The 13,828-nt window shown below is 43.1% G+C and overlaps 1 long non-coding RNA gene across 1 annotated transcript in view; it reads left to right on the forward strand.

The window, feature by feature from the left end:
- Nucleotides 1-12,085: 12,085 nt before the first annotated feature.
- The window catches only part of LOC114007539 (uncharacterized), a 70,562-nt gene continuing 68,819 nt past the window's right edge, over nt 12,086-13,828 (forward strand). Inside the window, exon 1 of the long non-coding RNA XR_003549149.1 lies at nt 12,086-12,598. This is a non-coding gene — a long non-coding RNA (uncharacterized LOC114007539). The remainder of the gene's footprint in view (nt 12,599-13,828) is intronic.

A 13,828-nucleotide genomic window follows, 5' to 3' on the forward strand; every position in this document is an offset into this window, starting at 1 on the left:
GTAGGACATGCTTCTGCTTGCAGCCTCTCAGAGACTTCCATTGCCCAAACTCCTCCCCACAGTCTCCGTGCCTGGCCTCCTTCGGCCCCTGCCCAGCTGGTCAGCTCGTCTTATCCCGTCCACTGAACGTTCACTAAGGTTCCACTGCTGTGGCCTTTGGCTCTTTGAACCAGCCAAGCTATTCTGCGCTTCAGGGGTTGTGCAAAGGTTCTTCTCATTCCTGGTTAAAGTTTACCCATTTTTGAGGTTGTTGTTTTCTTTCTTTTTTTTTTTTTTTAAGAGATTTTTGTCATAGGGTGCGTATGCTCTGAAGAAATCACCCTCCCCGCCCCCCCTTGGGGGAGGATGACCACCCTCAATCCCTTCTCCATTCTCCTCTTGGGACTTTAGGCATGCATGCACACATGTCTGGCATGCTGCAAGCTGCCATGTCTGAGACTTGAACTGCTGTAGGCCATGTGGGAGCCAAGCAGCTTACCTACTATGCCACTTGCTTGCTCTCATCCCCAGAATTCCCTGAGGTAGAGGGATGGAAAGAGCCTGACCCATTCAGGGGTTTGCAGTGGCTCTGGCGGGGCTGAACACCAGATGGAAGCAGAAGGCCACTTTGTATAAATTGGCTGCTCTCGAATTGTGAGACACTTCCACAGACAAACCACATCCTCTGGACTTTAGCCCATAGGAAGCAAAGAATATCCGGGGTCTTCCAAGCAGGAGAGAATCCTGATGAAATCATTGTTTCAGGTAAGTTCATCAGTTGGTGGGGAATAAACCAGGCAAACAGGGTGTCCACTGACAGACCAGAGCTGAATCCAGGGCCTGGGGAAAGCACATTCAGAGATCTCTATTCGAGCGGAATACATTTAATTCACTATTTAACTGCACAGCGACTGTACAGCCTCTCTGGGGGTGTACAGAAAAAGACAAGGCCTCTGCCTTCCCAGAATCCTTTGCGATACAGCAAGGATTCTGAGACATGAGGGTCCGCTCTCAGACAAGAGGTGGGGAAACGTTCTCTGGGCTTCCGAGTTTCCTTTCGTGCTGGCCACCGCGGTCACTTAGCTGCACATACATCCCCTCAAAGCCCACTCTCCAGGCATCACTGTGAAGAGGGAGACCCTCCGGGGCTGTTGTTTCTAGAGTAGAAATTGTTACTTTTTTACTATTCATTATTCATATAGGTAAACTTGGTTTGTGGTCCGGCCCTCCAGGAACTAATCACTTACGTCCCTCCAGGCAGTTTCCTGTGCCTGGTCCTGCCTCAGGGGATGCTGATGCCTAGAACTGGAGTTTACAGGGGCCGGCAGGTGGCGTGGTGGTTAAGGCAGTTGGACTCCCACATGGCTGACTGTGATTTGAGTCCTGGACCTGGCAGCTTGCTTTCCCACTTTCCCTATCTTTCTGTCTCTCTCTGGTCAACTTCAATAAAATAAATAAATAATGACAATGAATAGAATTAAGTAATTCTTAAAAAACAAAAAAAGAACTAGGGTTTACAGTAGAGAGATGGTGGCAGCTGGAAGGACTCGAGACCAAGGCTTAGGTCATGGCTGCAGTGTTCCTTCTGTTCTCTGCGACCTTGGGTGGTCACCTAACCCCTTTCCTGAAAATTTATATTGCATCTACTTTTCTTAGAGGAATATCTTGGGAGGAAAAATAGTGGCTTGTTAAAGAATGTGAAACCATGTAACATACAGAGATAGTAGTTAACATTAGTATTATACCTGAACCAGCAGGTGGCATGGTGGTGAAGGTGCAGGACTTCCTTACGGCCACCGTGGTTTGAGTCCCAGACCTGGTGGCTTGCTTTTTCACTTTCCCTCTGTCTCTATCTCTGGTGAGCATATGTGCCCTATGGCAAATTTTGAAATAATAATAATAAATAAAAAGTTAAATAATTCTTTTTTTTTGAGAGAGATTTTTTGCTATAGAGTATGTGCGCTCACCAGAGAGACAAAGAGAGACAGAAAGCAAAAAATCACCCCCTGCCCTTTTTCCTCCATTCTCCTCTTGGGATTTTAGGCACACATGCACACACGCCCGGTGTGAGTTTTAAGTCTCCAGGCCCGAAACTTGAACCGTGGTCAACTACGTAGGAGTCCAGTGATGTAACCATTATGCCATTCACTGGCCCCTAATTCTTTTAAAAAAATAAAGCTTTAGTATTGTAGCACCGGCACCCTAGCAGCTGCTCGGTAACTACTGCTGCTGCTATTCCTTTAGCCAGAGATGTCTTTCTACTTTTTCTTTAGAAGAACTGAAAAGTAGAGAAATATCAGATCATGCCTCGATCCTCAGTGACCAATTTTTTTTTTTTCCTATTCAGGGCAAGAGAGTTTTAGCAGGTCACTCTCACAACATGTACCATATTGTGCCCGAGTCACTTTGCATGCACAGCTGCAGTTCAGCAAACACCACGCAGTGTTAATGAACTCAGAGGTGCTCAACTGGCTGCAGTTTTTCCCTCCAGGGGACATCTGACAATGTCTGGGGACATTTCTGGTTGTCACAAATTGGTGTAGAGTAGGGGGCAGGTTCTTGTAGAGGATGCTACTGGCATCTAGTGGTAGGGGCCAGGGCTTCTACAATCAGTGCACAGCACAGCAGGGACCAACAAGTGGTGTGGTGGTTAAGGCACTGGACACTCCCACATGGCCAGACATGGGTTGAGTCCCAGACCTGGTGGCTTGCTTTCTCACTTTCCCTTTCTCTTGCTCTCTGCCTCTCTCTGGCCAAATTAAAATACGTGAATGAATAAATAAAATTAAATGAATAATTCTCTTTCTTTATAAAAGAATTATTTTATTCAACTTTATTTTCTTATTTATTTATTTATTTATTTAATTTGACCAGAGATTGGGGGAGGGGAGAGAGAGAGAAAGTGAGAAAGTAAGCTGCCAGGTCCAGGACTCAAACTGTGGTCAGCCATGTGGGAATCCAGCGCCCTTATCCACCACACCACCTGCCAGCCCCATAAATAATTCTTAAAAATAACCCCCCAAAAAACAAACAAAAAACACCCCCACCGGCTCCAAATAGCACTAGTGCTGAAGGACAGAGTCCCAGAACTGAATGACTTCTATTTTCTTCTGTCTGTTTATTGTAAGCAGGTTTGTTCTTTTTCTTTCTATGTTTTTTAGTTGAGGAATAATTTACATATAGTGACATGCACAGATCTTAAGTGTTACAATTTGTTCACTTTTGGCAAGTGCAATCATGTGGTCCACATGGTCCATATTTTTAGCACTACACAGACCATTTTCATCATTCCAGAAAGTTCTCTTGTGACTCTTCCCAGTCAGTTGCCTATCGAAAGGCAACCACTCTCTGATTTTTTTTCTCCACAGATTATTATGCCCATTCTTCTTTTTTTTTTTTTTTTTTAAAAAAAAAGAATTGGTTTATTTAACTTTATTTATTTATTTACTTATTTTTCAATTTGACCAGAGAGGGATAGAGAGAAAGAGAGAAAGTGAGAACGACAGTCGGCCATGTGGGAGTCCAGCGTCCTTAATCGGCATGCCACCTGCCAGCCCCGCCCATTTTTGGATATTCAAAATAGACCTGGCTCCTGGTGTGATGGGTAAGACAGCTGGATCCCACCGGGCTGACTGTACGGTTCTAATCCCAGACCTAGTAAATCGAAGGATACACCAGGCACGTATGTATGCACGCCCAGAATCCCAAAAGGAGGGAGAAATGGAGAAGGGAGTGAGATGTGGCCATCCCCCACAGGGGTGCTTTCTGAACTTTTCCTCTCTGTCTCTTTATCTCTCCCCAGTGAGTGTACATGCCCTCTAGTGAATTTTAAAAACCTCATAATTGGGGCATGGTAGTTGGTAGTATTGGCATGTTGGTTAGATCAGAGATAACTCCACGTCAGGGACCGCCGAGCAGGACTGTACCACAGAACGGGGCCTGAGAGACAGCAAGGACAGGCTATATGCGGAGGGCAGACAGCAGCTCGCTGGCACAGGGGTGCTGCAGTAGACAGCTCAGAGGTGCAAGATGAAAAATTTCCAGAGATTCACAACAATGCAAATATAGCTAAGACTACTGAATTGTATAAAACCATGAAGGGGGTAAGTTTTTAAGAAATTTCATCTTGAAAATGTTTATGCCTTTTCTTCACTCCTAATTTTTATAACAATTTCATTAAGTAGTAAGTAAATAGACCTAAGTGTAATGAACTCCCAGATGGTTTTTAAATGATTTAGGTATTTATTAAAGAATTTTTCAGATGTCTCTTTTCAAGAATTCTCCAGGACCTGAAGATTAAAAAAACAAATATGACATAACTTTGCTCTTGAGAAGATCATGGTCCATAAGGGATATTTAAAATATTTTGATAAGTTGGGCCATAGGCCAAGTTTATAATGTTCCTGGTAGTTCTGAATTAACATCAAATTTGTCTTATTGGCCTGTATTTTTATTCCATTAATATTACATACATTTTTCCAGACATTTCCCTAACAGTACATTTTGTTTTTTTTTGAGAGATTTTTGCTATAGGGGACGTGTGTTCACTGGAGAGACAGAGAGAGACAAAGAGACAGAAAGCAAGAAATCACCCCCCCCACACACACACACACAAACACACACACAGAGGATGGCCACGCCACTGTGTCTCCTCCTTCACTCTCATCTTGAGATTTTGGGTACATATGCACATGCACCCAGCTTGAGTTTTAAGTCACTGGGTCCAGGACTCGAACCTCGCTCAACTATGTGGGAGTCTAGCAACATAACCATTATGACATCTGCTGGTCCCTTATTTTGCATTTTAATTGGATGCACTACACTCAAAGACAGAGACCTTTCCCCTAGACAACATTCTCATGTCCCATTTCTAAATGTGGTGTCTAGCGCAGAGAAGGCCCTCAGAAAAGATTTACTGAGTGAATAAATTATTCCGTTTAATTGTTATTACCACCCCATAACATGTTTTTTATCATCCCATTTTACAGATGGTGATACAGAGCTCAGAAAGCTTAAGGGACCTAGGTTACCAAGACCAAGTGGTTGAGCCAGGCATCGAACCCAGAACCATCTATTGCCCAAGCTCTTTTTTGCCATGCAGCGACTGTGGCTGCAAGGATGGTTGGATTAATGTCTGGAAAAACAACAAGGAGATCTTCTAAGGTCACCCTAGACCCCTCTGTACTGTTATCTACCTGTTCTATGAGTTAGAAAAGCTCCACGTGCCCCTTTCAAACTGGCTGGTGTGATTAAGTAGGTTCGATGACTTTTGTCCCCTGTGTGACTATTACTGTTTTAAAGTTAGAGACACTTTCCTGATCTTATGGTCTACTATTTCCATGCCCTAAACTCTCCAGAACAGACTTAGGCCTTGGGCTACGCCTGGTTCTCATCAAGATGTGTGTTTCTATTGACCCCCTGTCTCCCTGTCCAGATTACCCTGTTTGAAGTTTTGATTCATTTCATTCTGTACTGATGGGGGATTCTGATCTCTGTGCTTCTTCCAAACCAGCCCTGCTGGGACTGTCGGCTGCATGGCTCCAGTGGAAATGATCTTCTGCCACATAGCTATAGAAAGTCGAGCAGCAGAAGTAAATGAACCTACCGTTTCCACAAAGGGATATGCTCAGAATTGCCAACAATATTTATGTAGGCATTGTGCTCCCAGATACACTTGGATGGCAGTGAATTGTCAGTTACTATGACAAAATGACTGAAGAAATCAATCTGCCAAGTATGAATAGCTCTCAATGGCCTTCAAGGTTCTCAGGTTAAGGGACCCACAAAGCTGACAGAGGTTGGGCCTCATATCGATATGACCTCCACTGCAGAGCATATAAATTAGCTGAGACATGGGCAGAGAGGTCTGCTCCCCAACATTGCCCCCTCCTCAGGCAGGGCATCTCCCAATATTCACATGGAAATGAAAGACCATTGCAGAAGGCCTGCAAGTCCAGCTATGTTAATGACATTCAAATCAGGCCTTCCCTCCGGAGGAAACATGAAGCTCTTCTAAAACACATACCTGTCCAACTGTAGCGAGGAGGCATGGATTCCACCTTGTCACATGACTGTCCTCCTTGGTCCTCTCCTCAGCTGAATCATATCTGATGGCACAAAAAGTAATACATTGTAGACAAATCAAGTATGAGTCTAGATGGATAGACAGGTGATAGATAATGCTCTTCCCCTCGCGGGAAGTGATTTCGGATTCTGCTCCATTGGATTCTAGACCATACCTGAGTCCTCTATTGGCAGAGTGATATTTTTAAAGAATTATTTTATTTACTTATTTATTTATCTAGTTAAATTTGGCCAGAGAGAGAGAAAGTGAGAAAGCAAGTCACCAGGTCTGAGATTCAAACCGTGGTCAGCCATGTGGGAGTCCAGTGCCCTTAACTACCATGCCACCTGCTGGCCCCGCAGAGTGATTTTTTATATGAAAGCTTTTTATGGGTGAACACTGAGTCAGTTCCCTTTGCCAGTCTAAGTAAAGATAAAGCCATTCATTCAGGACACCCAAATAATTGGTGAAGATTTGACTTTTGGAGCAAGATTTAGAGGAACAAAGCGCTGAAAGGCGTTGGGTGTTTCTGTCATCCTTGTTGATTTGTGTTGTGATTTAGGACACACACAGATGCTCTGGGCGTAAACAACCCATAACATCAAGTCTTAGGGGAAGTCGATATTTTTTACTCTAAAGACCAAAGGTCAGTACAATAAATATGATAGGAGGAAAAAAAACTTAGTTTTTTCTTACAACAACTTCAAAATTTCTGCTTTGGTTCCGGTTCTTACTCTCGATCTCTTTGACTTGTGTCTCATACACTTAAACTAAGGAGATGCTAAAATACAGTTAGAATTTGATCTCAATGCAACGCCATGTTGAAATGCCAACATGTTAACGTCAAGAAACAACCCAGGAGGGTCGGAAACCTGGTCATGCACTGAGGATAGCTGTGTAGGAGCTGAGGAACTCAGCCCAGTTCTATCACCTGCTAAGTGGGTATAATAACTGCATCACAGCTCGCGACGCTGAGAACTCAGATGTCGAGTTGCTTATCTTTATTGAAAGACATGAACTCTCCTTTGAAAAGTTATGGAAGATTAAAGAAAATTGCTACGGGATTGCAAACAGTATGTAATTTAATATTGACCATTGGATTAGGGTTTCGAAGCAGGAAGCTTGAGTTAGGACTGATAGAGTCAGGAAAGGCATCATGAAAGATGTATCATTTGATCTGGGCCTTGAAACATTGGTCTAAATGTTGTTTCATGCAGTTATTTAATCTAATATGTAAAGAGTTCTTCAAAATCAATGAGAACAGCATACCCATTGCAAAAGAGGCAAAGGACAAAGAACAAAATTATAGAAGACAAAAATACCAAGAACATATGAATATATTCAGTCTAGTAATAAAAAATTTCAAATAATGTGCATTTCACTCCCTACTCCATTTGGTTGGTAGAAATTTTTTAAAAATATATTATTTCTCAGTAATGCAAAGAATTATGAGAGCGTAAACTGATACAACCATTTTAGAAGGTAGTATCGTGGTATGTGTCAGAAACCTGGAAAATATTGTATGATCTTGGTGAAATAGCGATGTCTAGGAAGATAAAATGTACTTGTACCACACGGAGCTATTTACAGTATCAAGAAATAGAATGCCTAGATGTTCAACGACCAGAAATTGATTTAATAAATCATGTTCTATATGTGTGTAACATTAAGATGAATATTTTAAGACTTTTTAATGAGTTGAGAAACGACATCTAAATAATAAGAGATTAAAAAGCCAGAGTAAAGTGATAGATACTAAGATTTATTTCTATTTAAAACATACCTATACATGTGTGTTATTCAAGTATATGTATAGCCTATATCTAATACCATTCGGGAGTGATAGAAATAAGAGATGCTTAATCACTGTTTATTAGCTTGTTGAAATGAATGATTCAAAACAGATGGCAGGAGACTGTAGAGGTTCAAATACCTACTCGGCCATATATTCTACTTTTTGTGAACACTTAAAATACACCTGCATTCTTAAGAGGCAGCATGGTATATGCTAGACTTGAATCAGAATTTTAGCCCTGCCAAATCATTGCTGTTCTCCTTATACAAGAAATTTTTTTTAAAGTTTCCACAATTTGTTTTACTCTTCTGTGAACATGGGAATCATAACATCCACTACAGAGAATTTTGTGATGACTACCTGGACTATTCAGTTAATATTTTCCTACTCTTACCCCGAACTCTTCATTCCTTCCCACCTCAAAACAAGTGAGATGTCGCTTCCTAGGTACTTCATCCCTAACCTAAAATTAAGGATATCTCAGGAATGACCCTCGTGGTAGCTACCACGGAATCTTCTGTTGGGCTCATGAACTCAATTGTGATGACAAACCAACTGCTGATCAGCAAAGTGACAATGATTGGTGCCCCATATAAATCCTTCTCTTCTACTCGTTCATTTTCAAACATTTTTTTTCTGAAATTACACTTAAATGCTCTGCATTTGAAGTTAATCTGCTGAATTCACTTGTGTTAAACATCGACCATTTTTATCTGTCAAAAGTCTGTTTTTTCCTATAGTTATGAGAAAAGTAAGCAAATTCAATCTTCTGGGAGGAACTGATAATTTGATAAAAAGCTTGCAGCTTTACCCTAAGTGTAGCAATGTTTCCTTTTTCTTGCTCGTGTCTTCCTAAAAAGAATGAAAAATAAAGAAAACAGAGGAAACTAAAAGAAAACCTGTTTCATTGCACTTGATACAGATGATTATAAATAGCTTCAGATAGAAACCCTAATGTCCTCTGAGACGAAATCGTTTTGAATCCACACTGTGTGATGTACACCGTTTATAGTTTTTAGGATTATGAGGAGTCTGATTTGGGAAGGGATTATAAGAAAACCAGATCCTTGCAGAGAAATAAACTGGAAAAGAATCGATGGCATTAAATCCTGGAAGTCACCAAGCCAGAAACCGGGATGGGGTAGGGGGTGTGTAGAAAACGGTTCGACTTCTTTTGAACCTTTTTTTATATCCTCTAGTCCTGAAGACAGGATTGCTTCCTTGTTCAGATTCACTGAAGAGCCAAAACAGCTGGGTAAAATCTGGAATATACAGGGCTACTGTTAACATGTTTAAATTGAGATAAAATCTTACTCTTTTTTTTATTTGGCCGTGTCTTCTATTGATTTGCTTCAGAGGGTTTCAGGGGCGATGATGTGAAATATTCTGCATGTGCTTGGAAGATTTTAGCTATATGAGAGGCAAGCTGCCTGCTGACTTTGTGAGCATGAAGAGTCTGCTCTGACTGGGATGCTCAGATCGGGTTAGTCTGAAAGTGGGCTTCAGGTGGTCGTTACTTCCACAAAGGCAAACACCTTGGCTAATGCAGGTAGGCGAGTAGCAGAACAGGTGGTTGGCACCAGGTCTTCTTTCTCTTTAAGAAAACCAGAGAAAATATTTGGGTGGGAAATTTGATTCCAGATCACAAACAAGGTTCACAAATTGATTTTCAAGTTGCTGAGTTTCAAAGGAGATCTCAGTGTTAGAAGATAAAAGTTCAGAAATCAATATAGCCTACAACTTTGTTTCTTTCCCATCTTGGCTTAACTAGATCTATAAGCAATTCTATTTTATTTTTCCTCTTTAGTTCCCCCTTTTCTAAAACTTCTGGAGGAAGCACCAAAATCAAATGAAAACTTTTCCTCAAGAGCCACATTAAATTGACTTGTGTAAAGTTTACATTACTTGTAATTCAGCTGAAATATAGAATATTTAAATTTAATATTCTATTTTCTCTTCACAGAAAAGTGAATTTGGCACATGTTTATTTAGAGGAGGATTTGTAAATACTTTAACATTCTATAAGTGACCTTTTTCTTGTGGTTCAAAAATGATTTTATATGTCTTGTCATCTTCTTCTAACATTGACTGTCTTTAAAAACATATTGGGCTAGCCAGTGGTAAGGTGATTAAGGCGGCTGGCTCCCACTTGGCCTACTGAGTGGTTCAAGTCCCAACCTGTCAGCCTGTGCAGGTGGTTTTGCCATACCCAAAATCTTGAAAGGAGAAATGGAGACAGGATTGTAGCCAACCCCTGACCATCCCCCATGGGAGTGGGTGCTTTCTTTCTTTTTTAAAAATAATTATTTTATTTAACTGTATTTATTTATTTTAGTTTGACCAGAGAGGTAAAGAGAGAGAGATAAAGAAAGAGAGAGAAAGCGAGAAAGCAAGCCATCAGGCCTAGGACTTGAACCATGGTCAGCCATGTGGGAGTCCAGTGCCCTTAACCACCATGCCACCTGTTGGCCTCATGGGGGGGGTGCTTTCTCACTTTCTCTCTCTCTCCCCCCAGAGAGCACAGGCACCCCCTAACAAAATAAAATTTAAAAAATATATAAATGAAAACATACTCATTTTAAATCCTATGACGCATTATGTAAGTGACACCTTCATCACATTTTTTTTCTTTTTACAGAGTGAAGAAATGCCACCCAACCTCCTCAGATATGTATTTGGCTCTGAAGAATTAGTGATTTGAACATGTCAGGCAGATAGCCATTCTTTTCTATTAAGAATGTTCTGCCTGGTTTTGAAGAAATCTCATGTAAGAAAAATCAAACATAAGACAGATTAAGTGAGGGGGTGCTTACTCTTACTAGGAAAGTTCTTCACTGTACAGAATCGTTTGTACTAGAGTGGAGCACACTTGATACATTTGAAATAGGATGTGGTATAAAAACTTCTGCAAAGGTGTGTCATTTTTACTGTCTTAAAATTTTAAAATTACTTGTTAATTTTAATGTATTACTATTATTATTTTTAATGCAACCAGTGGGCGTGGGGGGAGAGAGAGAGAGTGAGAAAGCAAGCTGTGAGGTCTGGGGCTTGAACTGCGTTCACCCACGTGGGAGTCTAGCACCTTAACCACCATGCCACCTGCCAGTTCCCTTACTGCCTTACATTTTACTTAATTAGCCTAATTAGATCTAGATAATTATTATTTTAAAAAGAATTAGCTTATTTAACTTTATTTTAATTTGATCAGAGGACAGAGTATGAGAGAGAGAGAGAGAAAACAAGCCACCAGGTCCAGGACTTGAACCGGTGGTTGGCTATGTGGAAGTCCAGCGCCCTTAACCACCACGTCACCTGCCTGCCCCAATAATAATTATTTTTTAAAGATATACTCTCCCTTGAACTACCCCAAACCTGAACAATGATGCTAGAACTAGAGGAAAACGTAGAAACGTTGTAGTAAACGGTGTGGTAGATTTGGTTAATTTCTAGTTTGCAGTTGTAATGTAGACGCAGAAAAGTTTCAGCATTGTGATTACATTTATTGTTAATTTATTCTTGTTCTGTGTGTGTGTGTGCGTGCGCGTGTGCTGGGGCGTGTATTTAGTACAGGACGTTTGCCAAAATTTTCCAGCCTAAAAATTATCAAAGGAGCGTTTTCTACCACCTTTATTCAGCAAGTGACAAATGCAAAGGATCTCCAAAACGTTATACGTGCTTTTCATTTTAAAATCCATGCCATGTGACAGAGATACATGTAATAACTGGTAAATGTCGTTTGGGTTTTGTTACTGCTTTTCTTAAAACAAAAACAAAACAAGGACTATGCCGTCACCGCCACCCCATCTCCTCGTGTTTCTTCCAACCTTGGAATTTGAGATATCTTTTAATCCCCCACCTGCACCCCTGCCTCTCAAGTCCTGAAGACCAGGCACACCCCGAGTCAGGTACACCAAAGAGCAGGCAGGGAAATAGGCGGCTTTTCACAAACGGCTTTCTTAAAAGATAGCAAATCGAAGACAAATGTGCCACGGACAGTGGCCACGTATCTGCGGTCCTGTCTCTGATCCGCAATAAAACTCGTGTTCGGACAGGACGAAAAGGCTAGCGAAGCAGACGCGTCCAAGGGGCGGTGGAAACGCGCCGGGGAGGGGCGCGTCGGTGCCTTCCCCGACTGGCAGCCCGGCTCTGCGGCTGCAGCAGAACCTGGCCGCCCCCGCACGCCGCTCCCGCCCAGCTCGCCGGGGCGCTCGCTCAGGACCTTTTGAACTCTGGCCGCTCCACAAAAACACCCTTTTGAAAAGGTGGCATTCACTAGTTGTCAGAATTAAGGAACACCAAATTAAGGCGCCAATAAAACCGCATTGGGCCCAAAACTGCGCCACTGGGTTTAATCCCGACGTTTTGGATTAATACCGGGCGCTAATTTCAAACATTTAGGGCAGCTCTTCAGAAGAAAATAACGAAGCCGGAAACGCCATACTTATTGAACAAACATTTGTTTTTGTATGCTGGAGAGTTAGGGAATTGTGCTTCATGCCACGGGCACCCCGGGAGCGTTTCATCACATGCAAAGGGGATAATTGTGAAGCTGGAGGTCGGAGCCCGCACCTTCCTTTTCTCTAAGTCCTCTGGGAACCCGCGGAAAAAGGAGAGGCGCCAGAGAGGGAGATGCGCTTTGCACCCAAAGGTCTTTCGCAGAGGGCTGGAGCGCGCCCCCGCCTGCGTCCTGCTTCCTGAGTGACCCCGAGTCTGCGCCCAACGGACTAGGATGATAGAAGGAGTTGCAGTCTGGTTCCCAGGTACCAGCAAGGAGGTCGTGAGCATCGCCGGAGCCACCCGAGGCTCTCCCAAAGGCTGGTTTGGAGAGGGCTGACCTTGGAGTGGGATTTAGGTTGCAATTATTATTTTTTCTTCTTTTTGGTACAATGTGATAAAGGGCCTAATTGAGCCTGTTGGCCTGCAGGTGCTAATGAACTTCAGCCCCCTGCCCTGGCTGGGAAATTACCCAACCTGGTTGCATTCCCATCCCGGCCTCTCCAGTTCTGGGAAGCAAAGGGGCGGGCAGTGAGATCGTATTCTTCTCGTTGGGCCCAACGGTGCAGAAGCCCGAGTCGCGCAGGCCTCGACACAGGCACCTCCGCCCCGTGAGCCTCGCCACTGAGTTGATGCTTTTGCGCCGCTTGCTTGGGGCGGCCAGTCCTCCTTCTTCTTTCAGCACAAAGGGTTCGAGGTGCCTGGCTTTCTTTGGCGTAAAGCCCTTGCCGGGTCAGAGTGAAATCTCCGCTTTTTTCGGGAGCACTGGAACACAAAAGGTTGAAGGGGGCAAATTGTTAAAAGGAAGCCCCTTTCTCTTTGGGCTGAATGCAGTGGGGAGATTAAAACTTTCATTTGAGATTTTGCGGTATTCATGGTGGTGGGGCGGTGAATAGGGCCCAGTCAAAGCCCCGGCGTTGGTGCGTGCCCTTTCATCTCCCGCACATCTTCAGACACAGGTTGTTTTGCACTTGAAAGAAGGGAATGTGGGATTTTGACAGCTGATATTGGCCTCTGAACCCTTGATGGGGATTTTCTAATTAACCCCAAGTACCCATCAGGTGGCCAACACCAAATGATTTCTGTCAGAAAGGGCAAAAAGTTTCCCATTTTGATCAGATGGACAGGGAGGATTCTTAACATCGAGAGTAAGAAAACGTAGAAAGGGTCTCCCAACACAGACTCTGAAAGCCAGAGGGAGGCAGGGTGGGTTCGGTGAAGCCTGAGGCCTCCAGTGACAGCAGCTGTGAAGGGCCTTCCATCTTGCCATTACCAGCAACGCAAGGCCTGGGAAAAGTCAGTGTGATTCTTGAGACTCAGAGAAGATGACTCCGTGTGCTAAGTTCAGCCAAGAAACTTGGGTGGTGGGAACCAGCAGTTAGCGTAATGGCTATGTCGCTGGACTCCCACGTAGTCGACTGTGGTTCACGTCCTGGACCCGGTGGCTTAAAACTCACGCCGGGCGCGTGTGCGTGCGTGCCCAAGATCCCGAGAGG

The sequence above is a fragment of the Tupaia chinensis genome, unplaced genomic scaffold (genome assembly GCF_000334495.1).
Source record: "Tupaia chinensis unplaced genomic scaffold, TupChi_1.0 Scaffold000196_1, whole genome shotgun sequence".
Lineage (NCBI taxonomy): Eukaryota > Metazoa > Chordata > Mammalia > Scandentia > Tupaiidae > Tupaia > Tupaia belangeri.